At 38.8% G+C, this 23,991-nt stretch overlaps 1 protein-coding gene across 2 annotated transcripts in view; it reads left to right on the top strand.

Annotated features, from left to right (window-relative positions):
• Positions 1 to 23,991, top strand: part of ARHGAP15 (Rho GTPase activating protein 15) — a 333,439-nt gene that overhangs the window by 64,293 nt on the left and 245,155 nt on the right. The gene's annotated exons all lie outside the window — the stretch shown is intronic.

The raw sequence follows: 23,991 nt of genomic DNA, 5'->3' as shown, positions 1-23,991 counted from the left end.
TTCATTTCTGGAAGGGGAGGGGAGGATTTTAAAAGCTTGCATCTGTCAGGGCCAGCATAGAAGGACATGGATTTCTCATAGGACTATTCTTCATTTATGGAAAATAATATTATTTAATTACTTCATCTAAATCCCATTGAATTGAAAGGGAGGATCAAGGCCCAAGAAGATGAAAAGACGAGAAGAGCGTTACTGCAAGGTTAACATTCCAGGATCTAGGGCCTAAAATAGTTTATTGCAACATCTTCATGTCTTGGACATAATCCAGCTCCCATGAATATCTGTAGAAAAGTTTTGGGGTTTTTTTTGTTTCACTAAAAGTTGCATCAAGCCACATCAAAATATTATTCTCTATGAACTGAGTGGTTTCCCAGAGTTCTAACATGAAGAATTTTTAACAATACAAAAAATAAAGGGAGGAAAGATGCAGAAGGGAACATGCCAGGGACAAGATATTGTTAGTTACCAGATAGTCCTTTGGCATCATCACCAATGAAACATGCTGGAGGAACCAACTGTGCTCAGGTCTAGGGTTTAAGAAAGAAAACCACCACACACAAAAACCCCCTAAGGGACTGTACATGGCTTCTTGAAAAGAAACCTCTTTGGGTCAACTGGGTGTTACAAAGACTTTTTCAAGGTTTATTTTTCTAGACATCTTTCTAAAGCGCATGCAATATTTAGAAATATTCCTCTTCTTCAAGACAGTGAGACTTACGCTTTTATACACCCCACATCCTTCAGGTTGTCTTGAAACAACACTTGGAGCTTTGTCATTTCCTAGGTATTTTTAGAATAAATATTTTGGTTTTGCTGTCAATCTTCAGCTTTTTCACTTGGAATGTGATTAAGTATAACCTTAGCTTTCACTCCTGCAACCCCCTGAGCACACTGACAGGTCTTCTGAGCTTCTAGGGTTTATTTCTCATTTTGCAGTAAGCAAAATTTCTGTTTGGAAATGCATATTGGAGTGGTGATTCATTACAGCTAATACATTTCCAATGTAAAGACAAACGAAGCTCTGTTACTGATATACCAAACGGGTTGTACGAAGACTTTGCAATGCATTTTCTTCTCACTTCTGTTAGTGTGAGGTGTAACTCTACTGAATCAGAATAATGTGAGAAAGGAAACTCATGCACTACTGTTTGAACCTATTAAAACGTGTCTTCATCAAGCCAATAAGTGAGTGGGAGAGACATTAAGAAAGCATGTGAGGAAGGACATATGTTAAGACACATTTTGAAAAGGGATGGAGCATTGTTTAGACAGAGAGCTACAAGAAGATTATGCCAGATGGTAAGAGCGAAAGAGGAGAAGGCTTTGGCATCAGTAGTGGTGACATTTTGGGAGAGGAAAGGACTGAACGAGACTGGTGCTACATGAGCAGAGAGAGTGGGAAGGGGACTAGAGAGCAAGCAAAGATTTATGAGATAGTCTGGAGGGAATCCAAGGCGAGTTCAAACGCGGAGAGGTCAGTTTGTACCTGGATACTGAATATTTCAGGAAACACTTCTGATGATCTACTTATCCCTAGCGGGGGGGGGAATAAGATTGATAATATATGTCTACTTATTCATAGATTTGTTTAAATGAAAAGAACATGGGTGACTTTTTTTTTTTTGTGACCTAAATATAGATGCATTGCATTGCTATTTGATTAAATACATAAGCTGCGTAACTCTGAAATGATCAGGAATAAGTATGATTATATCTTCAAAGCGTGGCAACAAAGCATAGTTGGTGGGGTTTTGTTTCATTACTTTCTGAATAATAAAGCATTCTTTTCTGATTCAAACAGAGCAATGGTTACTTCCTGCTAATGTGTTGTACTAGGAGTAGATGCAGTATTCTGAGTTTGATTTAGCCTGGGTGCTCAATTTGGGTTCATGAATTATAGATTAGAAATAGAAAATTACTATTGAGATTTTGGTTTGAAGAAAAAGAAGGAAATCTTGAATTTAAAATCTAAGCATATGACAGCTAATGGATGGTAACATGAAGATGGAGTATAGGAATATCATAAAGAAAACTAATTGGAAACATGATCGATGCAGGGAAAAAAAAAAGAGGAAACTGCAAATAAATGATATTCAAGCAGGAAGATTTGGGTTTTTGGTCTTGATCGTGAGGTTTTCAGCAGTGTTACTCCACTCATTTTAATTGAGCTACTCCCTGTTTAACAGAATAAGTCTCATCTGTCTCTCACACTATGCAATTTGTGCATGCAATCTATTTCTGTTCTCGATGAACATATTATGTGGGTTTTTTTCAAGTTTTCCTTAATAGTAACTGAAAATATGCACATCTTATAAAATATAACCTTCTGATTTTCCTTCATTTATTTTATTGATGGTGTAGCTAGCACCAAGAAAAAAGAACTGGTTAGAAACAGCTTCACATGATGTGGGGAAACTTAGATGCCATGCTGTTTGTTCTTGCTGGCTGAATGACGTGATACACTAGGTCTTCACCAGAGGAGTGGTGAATAAAGGAAGATTTATGTTCAAATCACATGCTTTAAATATTTCTGCTAAGTGCTAGTTTGCTCTTTGCTGTTTAGCCTGAAATTTAAAGCACTGAGGATTAAAAGGATTACAACATAATCTTAAATAATCCTAAGTGTCATTTACAGAGAGATGGTTGTAATAACTAAATAAAACCATGTTAAGGGATGGCAGTGTTGTCAGTCAGCAACGGGAACAGAAACAGCGCCTATGTCACTCTGTCGTTCTCTTTCCTTTATTTGGCTTAGTTTGATATTGGATAGGTGCATTTTGATGCGGGTTATCTTAAAAAAGAAAATAGCATGATGGGCTGCTTTTCAGTCAGTACTAATATGGCTGCTGAGGCACCAGTAATTAGGTTAGTTTACAGATTTTCTCAATATTCAAATTTTTTTGCTTCTAGTAAACTTTTCAACTGGAGTTGATTCTTTCCCCTGCTTTACTCATTCTCTACTCTAAGTCAAGCAGCCCTTTTAATGTCAAATTCAGCCCAGACGTCGTGGAAGACGTGCTCTTGACCTCTGGCTTCATAATTCTGGAGCTTCATTAGCACAAAGTCTTGTGGCTGTAGACTATTTCCTTGAAGAGGTTTTGGAAGATTTCTCTCAGATGATTCAAAAAAGAAAAGGAAAAATAGGAGAGGTGAAGAGTGCAAAAAAAGGTCACAAGCAGCATACTTACGAATTGGTGAAGCTGCTTTGTTCTCTTAATAGCACTATTCATTTAACTAACAGACATTTTTTAGTTGCTTTAGTAATATTTTTTCCCTGTTTACCAAGTTCATTTTTTAGGGAGGTTTCATATGAAGAATTTCTGGAGTTCGATGCCCTGGCTCTTGCCACAGATCTGGTGTGATATTGGTTTTTGTTTCAATACGCTGCAGCTGTAAGGGGTTACTCACTCATACGCAACTAAGAATTGTAAGTGTATTTTACAAATAGAGAAATCTGTGTAAGATGTACAGTATTTCAATAGTGAGACAGCTGAAAGTACAACTGTACCTATGTGTAGTATGAAAGAATTTATCTTGCAGCTGTTTCATATATAATAACATTTATGGCGCTGATCTAGGGTAACTCCCTCGGCCTTGAAGTTATCCAGCTTTGTCCAAGAGCATAATCTGAATGATAAGCTATTTTGTTCTACATACTGTGGGATTAGTATAGTATCTGGATGCCTCCCAGGAATGTTTTAAGTCACCGCTTTTTGCCATGGGAGGGACCATTTTCTTCTCCATGATCTCTCTAGAGGAAGCACTGAGAGTGAAATGTGGAGGGGCTTGAGTTGGGATTGGTGTTTGGATTCCTCTGTTTTTAAATACAAATGCAGTCTAGAGGAGGCAAATCTGAAGGAGCCACCTTGCACTCAGATGGATGTGAAGCTTCTGGTTGCAGCTCCTACGAGGTGCACAGTAACCTTTGCTGGCTTCGAATTAGATATGTATTAGATAGACCTGTTGTGATTTTTAAAACATCTGTACAACATTTGTCCACTTCTGGAGGTTACTGCTCTGACCGTGGTTTAATTTCTATCCCAGGGACCTGAATATATTATTGTCTAATTTAAAGACTTAGCCATATCACACAGTTACTAGATGGTGTCAGCAAGACACTTATAATAAATTTGTAATTAGTTTAAAAAACCCACAAGAAATGGTCTTCTTCATCATCATAGAGATGTTGAAGCATATTATTTTACGTAAGAAGTACTCTGTTTTTATTGGTGTAAGTGGGAGATCTTGAACACAACAGTGTGGAATGGTCTCTGAATGGTGTTTCTGTTTCTCTTTTCTACCTGTTTTGTTAGTGACCTTAACAGAAAAGCCCCTGCCAAAATATTCAGTAAAACGCAATGGATAGATGCAGAAAATCTGACCTCTCCATATATCAGCTATTTTCTTTTGTAACTAAATACAACAAGACCTGTGAATATTTTTTTTTTTTCCCCCTGGAATTTAGCTGTCTTTATTCTTAATTTTTTTCATTTTGAAAACCACATAGTACTTCCTCTATTTGACGGAAATGCATACAAAATGTAGAATCAGAGCTGTGAATGGTGGACACTTTAAATATACAGCATTTATACTTATTTCAGGATTCTGGGACCTGACTCTACTTTTATAATACTGTACTTCTGTGGACATTTTTGGAATCACTTCTGATTTACATCTGTTGAAAAATATGATCTTTATTAATTGCCCTATTATCTTTTACTTTCTTTTAAACCAGGAGCTACAAATGAAACTATGCTTTCTTTAGTTCATTGCCTTTCTTGAATCCCCAAATTTTCTGAGGTGTCAAGCAGTTCAGATCATGACCTTTGCTTTTGGAATCTGCTGTTATAGTAGTGCTCTTAGCATGCAAAACTGAGCAGGATCTTATGCAAGTAATGGCAGTAGAACTGTGTTTCCATTGCATATCTGTATGCCAAATTTTTATTGTTGATTTAAAAAAGAAAAGTAAGAGAGAAAGTACATAGTGGAAGAAGAAAAATATCCTTGATTCTGGGGAAAGTTTTGCAGAAAATAGAAAATTGCACACAATACACGTTCTAAACATACAACTGAGAAGTCTCTTTGCCTTCTAAAGACTTTAACATGACATTTTAAGGTTATAAAGAGGAGAGACATTAAGAGGAGAGACATTTAGAGATGCTTGGCAATTTTTTTTGTGTGTGTGTGTATGAAAAGGGCAGATTTAATTGTAATCAGTTTACCTGTGTTGACAGCAGCTGCTCCTGAGACCCAACGTGTTCCTGATTATTGAAGAACTGTGGCATGCATATAAGCTATGGGATATGCAGTTTCACCCTCATTTCAAAAGTTCTAGGTGAGCAATGGTCAGGCTTTAACCATCCCCGGCGAATGAGCGTGTTTGCCTTCTCTCACCGGTGTTTCGCTCTTAGATTTGATGTTACCCACATTAGTCCAAAGACAGTATATTGAGAGTGAAATGGAATTCAGATTGCTTTGTAAACATGGACACAAAAATGCTCAATGTGAATTCATGTTTTATGGAATGCCAGGTAATAAAGCCAGTTTCCCCCCAAAAAAATGTGATGGAGAGAGGGACACATTTAATTATCCCTGCAATACACGCAGTGACAGCAAAGCTTTGCACCTAGTGACAGGAACATACAAACTGTAAGGCATTGGATTTCATACGTATAAGACCAGTGACACCTTAAAGAAAAATGAGAAAACTTTTTTATAATATGTACCAAAATGTTTGTACTTTATGTTTCAAACTATATACAGTTTGAAAACAGACAGGGTATCAGCAGGAAGACACTTGGCTTTGACAACGGTGTGCATTTAAAGGGTTGGGGAACCTGAGTCTTCAACTTCTATAATAGAATTTCAAGGAACCTCTCTATATATTCAACCTCTATAATAGAGTTTCAAGCGTTTCAAGGAAGAGAAACTTCATTCATAAAACTGACAAGCTGAGCAGTTAAGGTAGAGCTGCTACAAAGACATAGTTAATATACTTCTCTCACTTTCTGTGGTTCCTGTTTGGGGTAACACAAAACCCTCAGCGGTGTCAGCAAAGGTCTCGTCTATTTTGTGACTACAAAATCAGGACACGAATTTTTTTTTTTTTTAATTAAAAAAAATTAAAATCCCAGTCACCATTTTACTGATAATGTGAAAAAGTTATTACTTTTCAGAAATAGTGAAGTCCACTCCTGATAAGCAACATTTTGTTGTATCTGGCTACTTGAAGGAAGATTTAAAATTCTAAGCAAAACTTTGGTTGATTTGTAGCTAAATATCGTCTTAGCTAGACAGTTCCTTTTTTCCAATTATTATCCCACAAAAAGTTTCATAAAAATTTCACTGTGTTGGAAAAAAAATCACTTGAGAAGTGTAACTTCCACAACTCATGGAGGTCTTGAAAAGGCTTGAAAGGCTGGATGAAGAAAGAGCTGCTATGGGCATGGTGCCGTGGTGCTGCTGCCTGCAGCCCTGCAGATCACCTCTGCTGTGGTCCTCACTGCAGGCCATGAAACATCAGGGCAACCAGCTCCTATAACACACCAGAGCTTGGGGTCTCGCTAACACCCAGAGAATTCCAAAATCAAATTGAAAAGCGAGCCTAAGTTTTCTGTGAAGATCAGGCTGATTTAAAAAGCTCAGAACGCATATTCTCCAAATCTGACATTATGTGTACATAGATGTCTGTCTGCTAAAAATGATTATTATAATAGCTCACCACACTTTTTTAGGAGTCCAGCTTTTGACGGATGTAAGTGCTGATATGTGAGTGACTGTATAGGTGTGAGTGACTGTGATAGGTATGAGTGTCTGTCTGTGCTCATACACATGTGCTTCTTAAGAAATTATATGAATCACTTAGCTTTTGACAGCTACGCTGCAGCTTTCAGAAGTGCAGATGTTATTTGTCCATCAGAAAAGAAAATATTTATTTCAAGCCACAGGCATTTTCTGCGTTGCAAACATAAAACATAACAGCAGTTAATGCTTAATGTGCATGTGAAATAATTTTGTCAGGGACAGAAGCACGGCTGAGCATAAGGGCCTGGACAAATATGTGTGTGCATAAGAAGCACCTTGTGCCTTGAATAACGCCGAACCTTACGAAAAAGCGATCCGGGCAGCTTACCCATGAGCAAAGCGTGACAGCGGAGCTGCTGATTTTTCCATCGTTTTTCGGCTGAATTCACGGAGGGTTCTGTTGGTTGTCGGTTTTTTTGGTGTTTTTTTTTTTTTACAGCTGAAGAAGCGAGTCGCGTTTTGCGGCTCGCATGCGAAATGGCAGTGGGCTGCAGCCTCTTGCTGCATTATTCATAAACATATTGCTGCCATCTCGTGGGCAGCGCATGAGCCGGCGCGGGCAGCGTTGCGGGCAGCGACCGAGGCCGGGGCTGGCCAGTGCCACCGGGTCCGAGCCTTTCCCCGGGGAGGACCAGCTCTGCAGAGGACAGTGGTGCAGGTCACTTGGCACCCACCATCGCGACAGGGAGCAGTTTTTAAACATCTTTCGGCAAAAATCAGTGCCTGGCCAAACAGTTCATACTATTAATACTTATTTTAGCTGGTTGCTAAACGAGGTAATGTCTGCTTGTAGGAAGGAGTAGTGCTGCTGTAAACCTGTATTCTCTAAATTATGCATGCGGTAGTAGTTTTATGTTTTAAAATGGTGATTATCTTCTGATAGGGAAAGAGTAAATAGCTCCGTAAGGACAGGCTGGTTCAAGATAAAGCATGTAATGAGAATTATTGCTACAGATATCCAGTTTGGTGAACTTGATAAAGCCCGGGGTGATCTGATGCGAGGCCTTTGGTGCTGTGTTTTGTGTACTCGTAAAATGGGGAAAATGGTATTTTCATAGTCCTGGCAATCAACAGCTGAAAGGGAGTGCAGAAATGCAAAAGGAGCCTGGCTTTCCTGATTCTTTAGTACTTTAAGGTTTTGTGATTTTCCTGAGTGAAAACAGCTAAATGAGTTTAAAAGCATTATGATTTTTGCAGCCTTCTTAATGTATGTTAATATTAAAAAAAAAAACAACGCTGTTTTGATATGTGCCCAAACATTGCACACGTTCCCTTAATTTATCGAACTCTTGAAAAAACAAAGAGAAAAATGAATCCTAAATGAACTCACTCAGAGATAATCAAATCTGACTTGTTTACATGTTTGGTGCTGGTATTTCTGTATTCAGCCACTACATTTTTAAAAATCTTGGCTAAGTCACTTTACTCCATTTTTGTGTTTCTCTTTAATGAGCGAGGCAGATATTTAAAGTTGGCTGGGCACTGCGAGCCTTGGCTGTCCTCTCTCTGAAAGGCAGCACCTCGCATTTGTGTGCAAAGGGATGCCAGACGATATGGTAGGGATTCACATTTTTTGTACGAGGAGTGATTTCTACCGCTGACATTCTTTGGGGAGAGGATGATTTTGGATGTTTCGAGGTGTTAAATGGACAATGGCAGGCGGTTTGAATGCAAGGGGAGAAATGCAAATAGTGACCTGCCCTCTCTTTTAGACAATATACCTCTCAGTTTTAAGCAGAGCAGTCATTCTTAAGCTGTGATTCATGGACCACTAATGGGATGGGGAGACTTTTTGAAATGGTAATACAAGCGTAGTCAGCCTGAGCAGACATTTAAGGTAGTTCCCAGATGGTACAAATGAAAGGAAAACCCAGAAGAACATTTTCCACAAGGGACCCTGGCTTTTCAAACCTCCCCCTCAAGTTTATTGATTTTGAGGATGCGCCTCCAATTGATCCCATTTACAGAGTACCTTTATATGGATTATGAGAGTTGTTAAAAACTTGAGTTTGAGTTTAAAGGCTGGATTGCTTGAATTCTGGTGTGTGGTGGTTTTTTTTTTTATTATTTTATTTTAACTTGTTTTTTTCATACTTGTTTTTTTTTTTCATTTTTCCTTTCATTGCCTTTTCTCTGACTTGAGGTGAATACATTCTTAGGAATTTCATGTAATTACATCTGCAATTACATCTGTAAAACAAGGTGATCTAAGAAGCTTAGCAAATATTTTATTTGGCAAACAAAGTTGCAAAGAGGAGGTGTGGTTTGCTAACCATTTAATTTAAAAATAGACTATCTAACTTAAATTATCAGATGATTTTAACACTTAAAATCCACAGCATTTCAGTCAGCCTCCCTTTGTTTTGTTTTTCTGATAATAGTCATTATTGTTAGTAATACATTATTATTTAAAATCTTAACATTCTTGAAACCTAGAATGTGTTTAGTCCCCCCTCAAGCCAGAGTTTGCAGGTAAACTTTTACAGATTGAGCTTTAGACTAATTTTCCAGGAGGGAAAGTGTACATTTTTATAAGTCAATATTTGTATGAGAGTGAAATTTATGAAAATGGGAACCAATTACTGAGATTCTCTAAAGTAATAGAATTATTATTATTTTCTATTATTTGTACATAGTCATCACTAGGTGGAGGCATACTTTACATATTCTGTTGAACATGTCATCTGTTACGGACTGAGATGAATTGCATTGATACTGCATAGTTAAGTGAATGATACGCTTTTTAACCTGAACTGTTGAAGTAACCTGCTACCACCAAACGCCCAACTCTCAGGTAGACTAAGAAGACTTGTGCTTCGACCACTACTACTGCTGAAAAACAATGAAAATTGAATATTTTTTAATCATGGGCTGAACAGACATCTCTTGAATTAATTCAGAAACATCGTTCATGTGTGGTAAAGTTAAAAGGAGAGACAAAGCAGGTGTCATGGAGCAAGAGATTGAAATAACAAATATCTATCCATTTCTACGCCCCATCCTGCAGTACTTAAATCAATGTACGATGGAGTGACTGGTTTTTTTACTTCTCTTTTTAGTTATGGTAGCAAAGTCCATTCACAGCCCATCCATATTTTCTCATGGTACAGGGCTACCTGCTATAGACAGTACAGGTTCAATTTTGATTGAGAGTAACAAGACCTACCTCCGTTGGTGTTAATACACTGACTTCACCCAAACTCTCCTGATTTACACCGGGGTAGATGTTACGCATTTATGCAGGTATATATAGCACCGTGCTTATGTTTCTCTGTTGTGTTTATGAGCTGATAGGTAGAGTCTGTGTGAGGTGGTCCTTTGCTAGCACAGCCCACACCACGTGTTTGAGAGGCCACAAAAGGAAACTCTCGGGTGTGAATGAGGGAGTCGGAGACAAGAACTCTTCCTCCGTACTTAGAATACTGTGTTGTGGTTATTCACAGCTTATAACATCCACTGGCTTTTGTTGTAGGAGAAAGAAAGGTGGTGGTGCACAGATTACAAAGAAAAAATACACTTTATTCAGAAAACAATCCCTATCTTTTCGAGTAAGATGCAGACTCTATGCTAAACATGCTGAGAAAAGTGGGGGGAATACATTTTACATCTCTGTCATTTTAATATATTTCAGAGAACGGAGTCAGGGTTGTTGAGAGAGAGATTTCCTGAGCTTTGTAGCTTCTTAGCCCCAAACTGGCATAGTGGCCATTGCTGTGGCCTCGAGCTTTGTCACCTTCCTTGGGCTGCTCTGCCCCTGCGGAGGCTGGGCTCTGCCATCCCTTGGGGCAGAGTCAGCCACTTACACCCTGGGGCAAGGGCCTCGCATCCCTCCCATAGACAGGGATGCAAAAACACTGTAATGGAGCTGAAATATGCCCCCTTCTTTTTTTTTTTTTAATCCCTGTATATTCTTTTTTTTGTTTTGTTTTTATGATTTGGATTTGGAATCACACTTTTAATAATTATATTCACAATCTAAAATTAAATAAACATTTTGTTTAATACTCACAGAATTGCCAACCAGTGCTCAAGAAACGATGTCCAGCAATTTATCAGCCTGCAGAAAATAATTATAGCAATATTTTGAAATGCATTGGTTATAGTTTTGTTTTGATTTATAGAATGTAAATAGCCAGTTTTGATTCTTCTGTTTCAAATGGCTTTTTTGGAACTAAGGCTTTTGAATAAGAGTCCCTCAAACCAAGCTGTTACTCCTGGGAAATTCTGTAGTGGTATGTTACTGGCATTTGAAAAATGCACACCTTCTGAGAAAAAACAGGAAAATTCTGTCAAACAGACTGATGGGAATTCCCAAGTTTGGAAATGCAAGTTCTGTTGGAAAACAATGGCAGTGTGATTCAGCTAAGGCTGCAGTTGGAGTGAAAAGGAACATGTTTTCACCATTGCATACATTTTTCTTTTTTTTTTTTTCCATTGTCATTCTGGAAACAAATATTCTACATGATCAGTTAAAAAGTGTGAAGTAAGGAATAAGAGAGAGTAATGTGTGTTGGAACATAACATAGACTTTATCCGTATAGAAAAGTGTGAAGAAATATGGTAAAATTGAATGTAAACAAAGAAATGGGGAAAATAAATGTGGGAGTGAAGAACTGTGTACAGAAAGTAAGAAGAATGTAATCCAACAGCAGAAGATCAAAGGAAGGGAAGCCAATTTTTTCAAATATTCGGTAATAACTTAGGTGTTATTACCGAAGGTAAAGGATCTGAACAAAGGGTCAGAATATCACAAATGGGAAAGGGGAAAACATTATATATAGCGAGCAGTGTGCAATTTTTTTAAATTTTTTTTTTTTAAATGCTCAATTATTATCTCCATCTCCTGGTATTTCAGGACTCTCTTATAATTACTAGTATTATTTTCGCTCCCTCTCCTGCACACACGTTCTGTCTCGCTCCCCCTTCCAGGCAACACTTTTCCACTTGCGCAGATTTGAGGGGGTAGGAGGATCTCAGGGGTTCTTTGCAAGATGCTTGTTTCCAACCGCAGAGTGTGGCATTGCCAGGACTCTTCAGGGGACTTTCTGCCAGCTATCCTTAAAAGCTTGCAGAGGAGTGGGAGAAGATTTGCATACTGCCCAAGCAGGGCCAGCTTTGAACACCCCTCTCCGCTGAATAGTGCGTTACTGAGTAAATAATGACACCAAAATCATTGCAGCTTCTGTAGAGTAGGTGCTGTGCTATGTCAAGCTATTAGGGTCTGTCCCTTATTTCTTTCCTCCCCCTCCTCCTAAGATGCTCCTTTTTTTATTCAAACGGAGATTTCTTTTCACCTGCATTTTTTCCCCTCTAATTTTACCTTTCTCTGGTTTTGTTTTCTTTTCCTTTACCCTCTATTTTGCATTTTTGTATTTTAATAACATATTTTAAGTCATTTTTCTCCTGTTCTCAATGTGATGACAGTATATCCTGATGGAAAGATAATAATGCCCAAGGAGGTTTTCTTTTATGAATTCTGCTGGTGTTACTTTCACATGCACAAATATATCATCTTGATTTCTAGCTCTGGGTCATTTCATTGCTCTTGTATGTCTTGCTACGAGATGTTTCCTGTAATTAAAAGATTAGGTTAAATAGATTATTTGTGCTGCCCTGTCTACATAAATGTTCTGTTTCTCTGCCTCTAGATACCGGCTTTTGTGTTTTAAGGCAATGTTGTGGTACACGAAGTTGCATCATGTCTCCTTTGTCTTTAAGCTGCTGACTTATTGGTAACAGAAGCAATCAAACGAGACATTTACTGCCATAGCTTCGTAGGGTCAGTGAATTAACAGGTGCCAATAAGTTCTAAAGAAGTGTTTTAATCGTTTCTAAAGTGTTTAATTAATGGACCTTTTTAGAGGAGTGGTGACTGAGCAGACATAAGGCTGATAAATATTTAATGTTTGTATCCAGGGAACTTTTCTCCCTTTCATGTAATTTGAGGTGTTTGCTAATGGAAAACAAAACCTAAATTGTTGTGTAGCATGCAATCAATGATAAGCCGCTATGAGATTGCCCAGGGTTTGGATACCTATCAGGAATTTATCTATATGTGCTGTGATATTCTGCATTTATAGTCGGTCTTGTTCAGAGAGCATTTTGGAGTCAGGTTTCTCTGATACATCTAGATATCTGTGTTAATACTTATGGCTATATCACGTAGCCTCTATGAACTCAATTACTTGAATATTAAGTATGTGCATGGCTGTTTTCTTGAACTGTCACAGTTTCAGTAACTGCCGCTTGTTGGGTGGTAGTTACTAGCAAAAAGACTCCAGGGGTGGTAGTTACTAGCAAAAAGACTCCAGGTCCCAACGCGCTTGTTGGTCTACGTGATATTCACGACACTTCTTTTAAAATGTGATAGCAGTAATGCCATAAATATGCTTAAAACTCTTTCTTTTTTTTACTTGATTCTTATCATAGCCTATTTTTCTTCGCTTTAGAGCACCATTTCCCTTCCTCTTACTTTCCTAAATTCTCACTCTATACTCCTTATTAAAAAAAAAGAAAAAAGAATAAAAGAGAAAAATCAGTTGTCTGAGCTACATTTGATGTCGTACAATTCCTCTTGCTCCTAAATTCTCCTTAGTTTTATTTCCTAAAAAAAAAAACCCCAAAAACCACTGTTTCACTTAATATCCCTACCTTAAGGAATGATGCTTGCGATACAGCTAGTGTGGCCCCCTTGATTAAAGACTGTTTCCTTGCTTCTCCATTGGCACAACCGTTGCAGTTAATCAGCGCAGCTTTGGAAAGGGCAGCCCGGTGGAGTTAAGCGGGCAGAGGGCATAACCGGAGTTCAGGGTGAGAGATCACCGAGATTTGTACGGCTTAGTCAATCTCTATAGTCAACTGCACATTTCCCTCCCTTCCTGCCGCTTCCTCGTAGCTGTGGCTAAATGAGCCACCTCCACCCTGACTGTCCTGGAACGCCAAAGCGTGAAGCTGTCTCCAGCCAGCAGCCTGGTTCCCCGGGCCGGAGAGCTCTCCGTTAGGTCTCGCGGCTGGAGCAGGGCTGGCCACCCCACGGCACCGCTCGTCTGAGCTTCGTTAAGTCACGCTCTGCAGTGCGCCGTTGCAAGGTTAGAAATGCAGAAACAGTTGAAGGAATTTATTCTATCTGTTGTCGCAGTTCAATAGACCTTTGATCCGAAATGCTTGAGTACGCCAGGCTGTTCCAGCAAAGCCACCTTTTACCGTTGTTAGTATAGCAACAGCCTTGTTATCAGGTTGTAATAATTAATTTTGTCGTACTAGGAGGGAGAAGTTGCAGTATCGCAGGACCGGGAAACACCGTATTGACCGGCCAGTGCTCTCACCGGCGACAGCGCCTGCGAGCAGCTCAATTCTGCTGTTTTGGGGCGTCACTTCTAATTAAAATGGCATGCTATTAGAGTAACACAAATGTGTTTATACAGTGTCCAGGCCTCCTGGCTACACACAAAATGTAACTAAGAACATTGTGATATGGTGTCAACATTGTTTTATGAATCCCTGAGCTAATAATGGCAAGATAGAGGGAAAAGACTGCAGCGTGTTGCTCCCCACCTGAGCAGGGAACAGAAGGCTTCCTTAGAAGTGGCTGATCCTGAGGGAGTTAAAAACCCAGCAACTTCTGGAGGTATCTCTTATGTTACTTAGAGATTTGAACACACACAGATATACGGGAATGATGTGATACAGGGGACAAAATTTTTATCATCAAAAAGACTGAATCTCTCAGAGGTACAGCTGATAGGTACTATATGCTACAGTATATAGTATAGTGTATTCCATAGTGCACTTTTCTCCTTCTCCTCCTCTCACTTTAACTCTGTTTTACTTCTACCTGCTTTTTTCTTCCCTCTCTGTATCTTTATTAATTCCCTTACTATTTGCAAACCTTTTATGAGGAGTATGTGATGTCTCTGTTATCTCTGAGAATGGTTAGTGCTGGGTTTGAAGTCATCCGCATTTTCTTTCCAGCTCTGTAGCATGTAGAGAAGAATGTGCTTATAATCAGTCAAGGTGAAATAATTGGAAATAGGAATAATATAGCAATGGCCAACATATTTGTCAACTCAGCTGCAATGGGTTTGGCTTTCCACTTAACTCAGTGAATGTGTACATGGCATGTGGAAGAAAGAAGTCATTTCCGTGAATTTGATGTATGCAAAACTTATAATGCAGTTATTGCAAATGCAGATTATATCTGCCGATGTAATTAAAAATACACATCTGCCTCTTTGAAAATGCAGTTCTGTTGTTGGTTTTTTGGTTTTAGTCTTTTAGAGACAACTGTGCCAATCTGAGCAAGTCATACAGTAACTTCGTTTGGACAAACTCTCACTTTGTTACTTTTTGTTCATAAACGCAGTTAACAAGTTCTTTTGTACTTCTTTGAGTGTTAATTGATGTAAACAAAGTCTGCATTTTATCTAATCCCACTGAAGCTTGTTAAAATTAAAGATGTGCCAAATTATTCCAAAGCAGGTTGTAAAGTAAGTGAACCATTAGATCCACTGGCTCACAAATGGCATAGACAATGTGTGCTCCGTTTGCTTCTTTTTCAGGGACTGTTTATGTCAGAACTTTCAAATCACAGTTTTTTGCATCTTTAATATTGTGTTTAGTTAATCTGTATGGCAGAAGTACAGTACAAGCAGCAGGGCTGAGCGTGACTAAAGCTATTTCTAGAAAAGTCCATATATACGCTCTTAATTGAGCATACCTAGCAGTCAGCTCTGCTAATTTCTATATCCAGCATTTTCTTTTCACAGAAATGTCCATTTGTTAGCATTTTCTCTTTGCAGGAATTGTGATTTGCAAAGTTCGTTATTACCCCAGGTTCCAATGTATTATTTTAGTGATGGTCATCTAATATACAAGGCACCATGCTAGCCTCAGCTAAATCTCTGGGGCGCAGAACGAGCACTAAGACATCATTTCCATGAAAAAGTTAATGGGATTGATACAACTGCACGTAACTTAGAACTGATGACCCTTCTCTCCTAGCCTGGTAACTAGCTCCCAACCATAAACTGAGGATTTCCCTGGACCTTAGGAACTGCTAGTTGAGGTACTTAATTAGGAATCAGATTTGTAAATTATGGACCTAGCTAGCAATGACTTTGTTTTAGCTTAATCTGTAGGGCTTTTTTTCCAAGTAAAAATGTCTTATGGGCAATTTTTTTATCAGGTAAAGCTGAGATAATCTGGTGAAGCATGTTAGACAAGACAGATCTGAAAGATCAGTATATATAGATGTTTCTTTATCTTTTCATAATTCTCTGTTTTTTTCTAGCTGCCAGCACCATAGTATCTAATCTTTCTAGCAAACAGGTGGCTCTTGCAGCATGCTTTACAATCAGTCAGACTTTGGCTCAGTCTAATTTGCTTAATCATATTAATTAATTACTTTTGTAAATGTCAGAAAAGTTCAGCACACATTTTACTTTTTAAAAAGATTTTTGAAGATCTTTCTAGTAAATATGTAACTTTGAAATATCTGCTGTATTTTTACTGAAATTGCAGAGCATAGTTACTCAGATTATTCATTACAAGCGAACTATTCAACTTCCTCAGTCATCTTTCACTTAGCAAATTGACTTAGATTTCTATAAATTTATTTCGTATTTTATAACAGTTTAATCAGGTGATGCCAACCAATTTCAGCCTATGACCTATTCTGCTAGTTGCCTAATTTAGCTGCAGTGTGGCATCATTGCATCCAACATACCCTCTGATTGGAGAACAAAGTATTTGTAATTTAATTAATTAATAATTAATTTTAAATTTTAATAATTAATTAACATTAATTTTAATATTTTTAGTTTATTTTGATAAACACTACAGACTAGAAATGATTGGGTTTTGCACAAAAGCCTGGAGGTATTTAAAAGATGTGCAGATGTGGAGCTTAGGGACATGGTTTAGTGGTGGACTTGGCAGTGTTAGGTTAACGGTTGGACTCGATGATCTTAAAGATCTTTTCCAAACTAAATGATTCTATGATTCTGTTTCTGTATACTAAGACTTGTTTGCTGAAGAGTGTTTTTTCAAGTATTGGAAAGCCCAAAAGACAATTTTGAAGTCGGAAACGAAAAAGGTCACATACCTCCTAAAGCTGGAACTCATGTAGGTGTTGTGAGCAATCTGTCTTGACCAGTGCTATTTGTTAACTGAAAAGGTGACCCTGTATTCTTGACTTAATTCATAATATTAATGAAAGGCTGAGAACAGTCACAGTACAAAGGTTGATAGTTTTGTGCAGTACAATTTTTCTGCTTTTTTGTTGTATCTGTGTTTGGATGATATGTGGTTGTTTAGTAAGGATCAGGAGAAAGGTCAAAGCATAGGTGATGCTTTGAGTACAGTTCTGAAAATAAAAATACTGAGACTATATAGAAGTCTATAGTCACTGAATTGTAGCAAGCCTAGGTGAAATGAAGGAAAACAAATGCTCCTACCTCAAGAAGCTTTGGGGGAATCACTTGAAATAAAGCTTAATTGACTAACAAATCTACAAATGGTGCTTTTCCTTACATCTGACCATGTTGTGCACTTATAATTTCTTTGTGCTAACACATTTTCTGACTGATGGCATCTGAGGCATGCAGTCTCCACTGCCAGTCTGGATGTAGACGACGTGCTCCAGATGTGCATTGTAAGATCACTGTCCTGCAGCAATAAGTCCTTCTGTTCCCGTCTGTAGCAATATTTAACTTTGAACAGGACAGTGATCATTACTAAGAATTTCTCTTTTCTCCAATCTGTATGAAGGCCTGAGACTTCTAGATTAACAATAAGTGAACATGAGAAGCTTAAAAAAAATACGTTCTGCCACATGGTATGTTCAGGTTAGTCACCAGCTCTCCTCTTAACTCAAGATCAAGCCAACAATAAGCAAATGTATCTGGATGTAAATGGCTGTGCACATGTATGGATGAAAGTATACTCTTCTTTCTGACTAATGACATCTCCAGGCTGCATGTGCTGATGCCAGGAGAGAATTGAACAGGCAGGGTGGCTTTTTATCATTTCTGGGTGATTTGCACAATGTAGTAGCTAGCTCAGGTGGCAGAGGCAGTATCTATACCAGTATATACAGAGAATTTTCCAGATGGAAGTCCTGTTGCCTAAACCTGGTAATTCATCGAACCAATATGTTTTAGAGGAATATGATTTTTCTACAACACTTTTGTAGGGAAAAGTTCTTCTGGTTCAGAGTGGAGTATGTGGTCAACACCAGGGATACAGTCTGCTGCAGCCAATGTAGTCCATACATTTTTATCACCATCCTGCACCACTGACGCTGCCAGTTTAGAAGCAGTAATCCCTTGAGGATTTAATTGTTTCATGTATGCTCTTGCTGTTGTACTGTTATTAATACTGTTCAAGCTACTAGTTTGGATAGTATCTTCTAATTTCCCAACTATGCATGGAAGTAGCAGGCGTTATATAGAGAAAAAGTAAGCTGAACATGAGCATAAGGGTTTGTTTTAATTGTCTAGGAATTTGTCTCTCTAATTCTGAGAGATGGCTGTGTGTGGTATTTTCACAATGAAACAAAATGAAGGTTACACCAGAACTTGGCCTCATTTACTTAAAAGTTCACTAAATCTCACCAGTCCTTCAGCGAGCGTGGGGTAAATTTAAGCAGAAGAAGGCAGATTTTGTGTGGATCTGGACCAATTGATGTTTTTTGGCAGAAACAATAGAAAACATATTACGCTGTGTTTTTATGTTTATTTCCTCACACTGTGTGGTTTTGTCTGGTTTCTCTGCAAGCAAGGTTCAAGCTGGCGAGCCACGCAGTTTCCTTTTGATTTCTTTGTTGTTCGTTTATTGGAATTTGAGATTGGAAGCAGATACAGTGGATGCGAACCCAAGCGAGCCAAAATGTTTTCAGTCTGCCTGTGCAACCCTGCCTGAAAGCTCAACTCATTGAATTTTATTCAGCAGTGATATTAAGCTAATTCTTCCAACTCTTCTGGAATGTATATTTCCGTTAGGATGGATGTATTCACATAAACGAGTTATTTTAATATTCTTGTGAACTGGAATGCAATTACTCACTCAAATTAGCCTTTCAAAATATGGACTAAAGGGGTTATGACATTCTGATCCTTTACAAGGGTATGGTCAAAAATTCGAAGTTTGTCAAGATTCAAGATGTAAGCACATGAAATGGAGTATAAACACAGGTTATGTATACTCCATCTGCATCAATAATATTCTAAAAACTTAATCAGTATAATATTGCTTGACAGAATAGCACAAGATAAACTAATATTTTCAGTTCAATTGCATAAAGGCAGTTTAAAAATAGGACTTACCATTTGATCATGCGTTATTTTCCTGATGAAAGAACATGTGGAAACTGTAAGAAATGATAATCCAACATAAAATATACAAATGTACAAATTTTATCCAAATGCTCTAGACAAGCCAATATGGCAACAAGTATAACATACTCTGCCGTTTACCAGCACGCTTTCAGGATCAAATCTTAATTTTTTTTTAATGTTTAAATATTTTTGATTTCTACAGATGGGTCTAGGCAAAGCACTGGGGCACCAGTGCCTTCACATCTGAAGCTGTTGTTTAGCATCTGGTTCCCACCTGCCCACTTAGCATAATTACTAAACATCAAACACTGTTTTGCTCATCTCCAGACTTCAAAGCCTCAAAGGATAGTCCTTGTGCTCCTCTAAGAGCCTGCCGTGTTCATCATTGGTGATGTATGACTTGGGGCTTTCTTGCAAACCTTCTTCCGTAACCCTGTGCGTCTGCCCCACTTCCCGCACAGTGCAGGAGGGAGAGAGGGAGCTCCAAGACCAAACAGCTCTCCCCCATGTGCACAGAGCACAGTATGAAACTCAGGGGATTTTTTTCTTGTTATATTTTCATTAAGGGGAAAAAAAAAGGACCCTCGTCATAGATAAGAGGACCAGAGTGCTTTATCTCGTGTCTGTCCCACTTTATGTACTTAATCCCACTTTCTTATCTGGGTGACTTGCTGTGGACAAAGATGCTGAGCCTTTCCTTCTGTTGGAAAGAGATACTAAGATCTCCATTCTTCCAGCTTGAGAGAAGGCTTTTGTAGTCTTCAACCCTGAGTTTGTGAGATTTGTTAGGGAACTGCTTGGGACAGTCAGGCTCTTCCATCTCCATTTCGTTGCATGGAACTGCTCTCACTTGGAGCTTCCACTGTATTTTCACCAATGCAATGACATTGCCCTTCCTCAGCGTCACAAGAATTGGGGAACACCCCTAGATATATACAGGTGGTCAGAGGAAAAAGAACAATTTCATATCTATGACCATTCCTCTTTGACATGTATTTACTCACATCACAGCCCTCCTCAGCATGGTATTTCTGAGCTTGAGCTAGCAATGCTCTTTCCCGGGTGGCACGAAAGTCATGCTTGGGCGTACCTGCTGGCTGCTTGAGAATGAAAAAAAACCCTGCCTTTCAGAAATAAGACCCAGACTGTGAATGTATGTATAGTAAACTGTCTCAGAGAACAAAAGCTGCAGGTAAATAATCTTTATTTTGAGTTTGGTGTGGATCAACTGGAGATACATATGTGCTTTGTTATGGAGGTGTTACTCTCTCTTATTTTGGTTGCTTTCCTTTAACTCATGGTGATTTAGAGATGTTACGTAGATGTTGTTTTGTAATGAAAAATGTGCAATACTCAAAAAATTTAAAAGCAACCTTTCCTAAAAATGTTTTACTTAATTTTCCTGTATAGATTAATGTGTCAGGCAAATTATAATTACCAGCAGTATTTTCAGAGCAAAAATACTTTAGATAAAGGGCATTTACAAAGAAAATACATGTCGGGTACATTAGGATATGAGTGAGTTAAGAGTCTTTGATAGCGGTTACTCTGCTAGTCCAAATAATGACTAATTACCATGGCAATCCTTATGTTCTGTGCCATACGGACCCCACCATTCCTACTTAAAAACACTAATGGCAAATATACATTGCAAACAGATGCCATGTGCACATATCATTTGAAAAGGCTTTTAGGAAAACAAGATTGCTGGTCTTTGGATAGAAGCAGAGCAGTTGCACTGCAGGATGGCAGAGCACCAGTGATTCCTGTCCCACAAGAGAGTCCCCATCTGTGCCACCACTGCAAGAGGAGTGAGAGAGAAAAGCCTGGCTTCAGGTTTGAACACACATTGCCTTCTCCAGGTACAGCTTTTCTGTGACACTCTCATACCTTGGTCTTAAAATATTAAGACTGAACAGGCTGAGCTGCTCCTAATTAGCTTTCCAGATGGTGGTGGTCCTCAGCTGCTAGGGAATAGCTTTGAAACCCAGACTGCTAGATAGTTTGGGGGTCCCTATCTGAGGGACTGTCTGGAGGAACAATGTTTTAGGTCTTTCCACCCCCAGAAATGAATTTTTCTCTGCCTGTTTCGAGCTAACTTCTGCTCAGCACAGCCCACTTGTCGCTGGCTAGACCATGGGAGTCCCTGCCAGCTCCGGTCACCTTATGGTAGCTCTGAAATAAAAAATGAAAATTACAGATTTGTAATCCAGGGGCTGGTGCAGCTGCACTGTGACTGGGGAGGAAGGAGGAGAGGACTGTGCATCGACACAACTGCTACCCCAGTACAGCCCTGGGGTGGGTGGGTGCTCCGTGGAGCAGGGTTCCTGGGCGGGCTACAGCCACCCCAGTAATCCCACACCTGTGTAATCACAGCAGAGGCTCAGTGTAAAGCTTTGACTTCAATAATAAATCAATTTAGGAGGGAAAATAGGCCTGCAGAAAACAGATATCTTTTGAACCACAAAGGGCCAGTAATTTGAAAATGTGTAGTTAAATTCTGGCAAACATGGGGCACCCATACTTGCCAGAACCCCATGTTGTAAAAGAAAGAAAGAAAAAAAAAAAAAAGGAAAAAAAAGAAAAGGAAGAAAAAGAAAAGATTTTGGCTTGCAAATAATTGCTCTGGATCTTATCACTGTATTTTGGGTTAACCATCACCAAACCTCACATAAAAGGAAAGGAGAGGTCTTTTTAAACTTGATCCTAGAGACTGGGGTTTTGGTCCACAGAGTCTGCGTAAATGCTCAGCCTACTGAGAAACTGCCAGCACGTGCATCCTCTCCCAGTGCACAGCTTAGCCGTGCTCCTGGCAGCAGTGGTTGGTACTGGGAACCGGCGAGGCTGCGGGCACAGCCGCTGCCAGGCAAAGTCAAGGGACACATTAATGTTAGCTCGGCAGCGGTGGCCAGTGGTACAGCTCTGCCACTTGACACAGCATAAGACAAACATGTCGGGAGAGAATTGATATGTTTGAAAATCGATCAGTGAGCAGCTTGCTGCATTAAGAAAGTCTCTCTCTGATATTTTTGCCATTTTCCTGTTTTGTGATTTTAGAGGAATTAAGATATTCTCTTTTATAGCCATCCAATTCTACAAAAAATCCTTAATAATATGAAAGTTTGTATCTCACAAATACTGGTGGAAATTATTTCTGATATGACCTGCCTACTAATAGGGTGATACAATCACTGCAGTGTCAAGGCATATATAACAGTGACTCCATGGCAATTACTGAAGCATCATGAGATCTTAAGTAATGAAGCATGGCCAAGAACTCACCAACTTTAATGGAGTAAACATGTCAAGGAAAATGTGTTTTTTCTCTTAAAATATGAAGTTTTCAAGGCACTGAAAGAGAAAGGCCTACAGTGACCTTATAATTGTTCAAAGTGATATCTTTAGGGCATCCAAATATTTTAAAATCTGATCTTAGATTTCCTCCAGCTACCTGCCCCTCCTGCCTTGCATGTTAGTCCTACATTTTTATTGCTTTCTATCACTGTACTACCGGGTCCTTCAGAATGATACTTACGCTACACATTCCTCCAGACAGTCTTTCACACTTCATAAGGCTCTGAACTATCATTAATTAGGAGGCATTTCCTTCTGAAAGTCCCCTATATCTCTCTGATGGCGCATGAAGAGATAGATATATCCTCACCAAATGAATAGTTTCTCCCTGTTGGTCATTATCATTGTGGGACAGTGAAATCTGTCCTGGTGTCGCCGAACATGGGCCCATAAAGTAAGCTTACAGAAAATATTTTTGTATCCAAAGGCAAAGAGGTGTTTTGTTTCTGTAGGAGTTTATGTGTAATATCTGTGCTCAGTCAAGCCGTACCCATACCACTACCAGCTGCAATAATCTCTCCAATTATTTTTTTTCAGCAAATCCCATTATTTATGTTTCAAGTTGCATCTTTTGTAAGAGATCCAACAGTAAATACGACGTTATTATTTTCAATGCATTCAATGTTTAATCTGCATTCCTAATTTTTTTCTGGTTTAACTTCTGGGTGAAAATACTTCTGGATAATTTACACTATTAATACCTTTTTTAATGTTTCTTTGTATGGGGGAAAATCACCTGGTCTCACCACTTTATGCATAGGCTAAAGCCCAATGTAAAAACCTCAGCCTTCTTTTCGTAAACCTCCAAGACATTTATCTATGTTATGTGTATTCAGACCCTCAGGAATCTTTTCTATCTCTCCCCCAGGACATTACGGGACATTTTCCATGTATATCTTAGTGGGATTGTTCAGCACCGTGTCCATTCCATCTACCTCCAACTTCACCTGAAGGGCAAAATCCTTAAGATCTTGACACAATACTGATAAATACATGGAATTATTAAAGTTGCCATCTCAGCAGAATAGGATTGCTGCCGCCTTTGTTCTCAGGGGAATACATATTTCACCCAGTAGCAAGACACCCAACTGCTGCTACAATCAAAACTCTCTGAAATGCCTTTAAGCTAATCATCTTTGAACATAAGCCTTTGTTGTTAAATCAGGGACCTTCTAGATGCAAGGCACAGAAACCTTTTTTGTTTTTTCTCCACCTTGCACAAAACAGCTTTAAGCCTGTCACCGCTGACAGTAAGGTTCAGTGATCTGTCAACATTCACCCCTGATAAAGACAGTGAGAGAAATCCATGGCTCTGGAGAGTTCAGTAGAGACCAAACAGTATGTTTGCAAAAGAGCATTTTTATATGTTTTCTTGTGACAGCACTAGTTTAACAGAAAATAGTTGGAGTGTGCCAAAAAAGGGTAAAATAGAAAGAAAAGAAAAAAAAAAAAAGGAAAAAAGACAGAAGTAGTAAGTTAGGCTAGCATGACATGATGG

Source organism: Calonectris borealis, chromosome 6 (genome assembly GCF_964195595.1).
Source record: "Calonectris borealis chromosome 6, bCalBor7.hap1.2, whole genome shotgun sequence".
NCBI lineage: Eukaryota > Metazoa > Chordata > Aves > Procellariiformes > Procellariidae > Calonectris > Calonectris borealis.
Note: the sequence above shows the minus strand (reverse complement) of the source record. Positions and strands in the feature narration are given on the sequence as shown.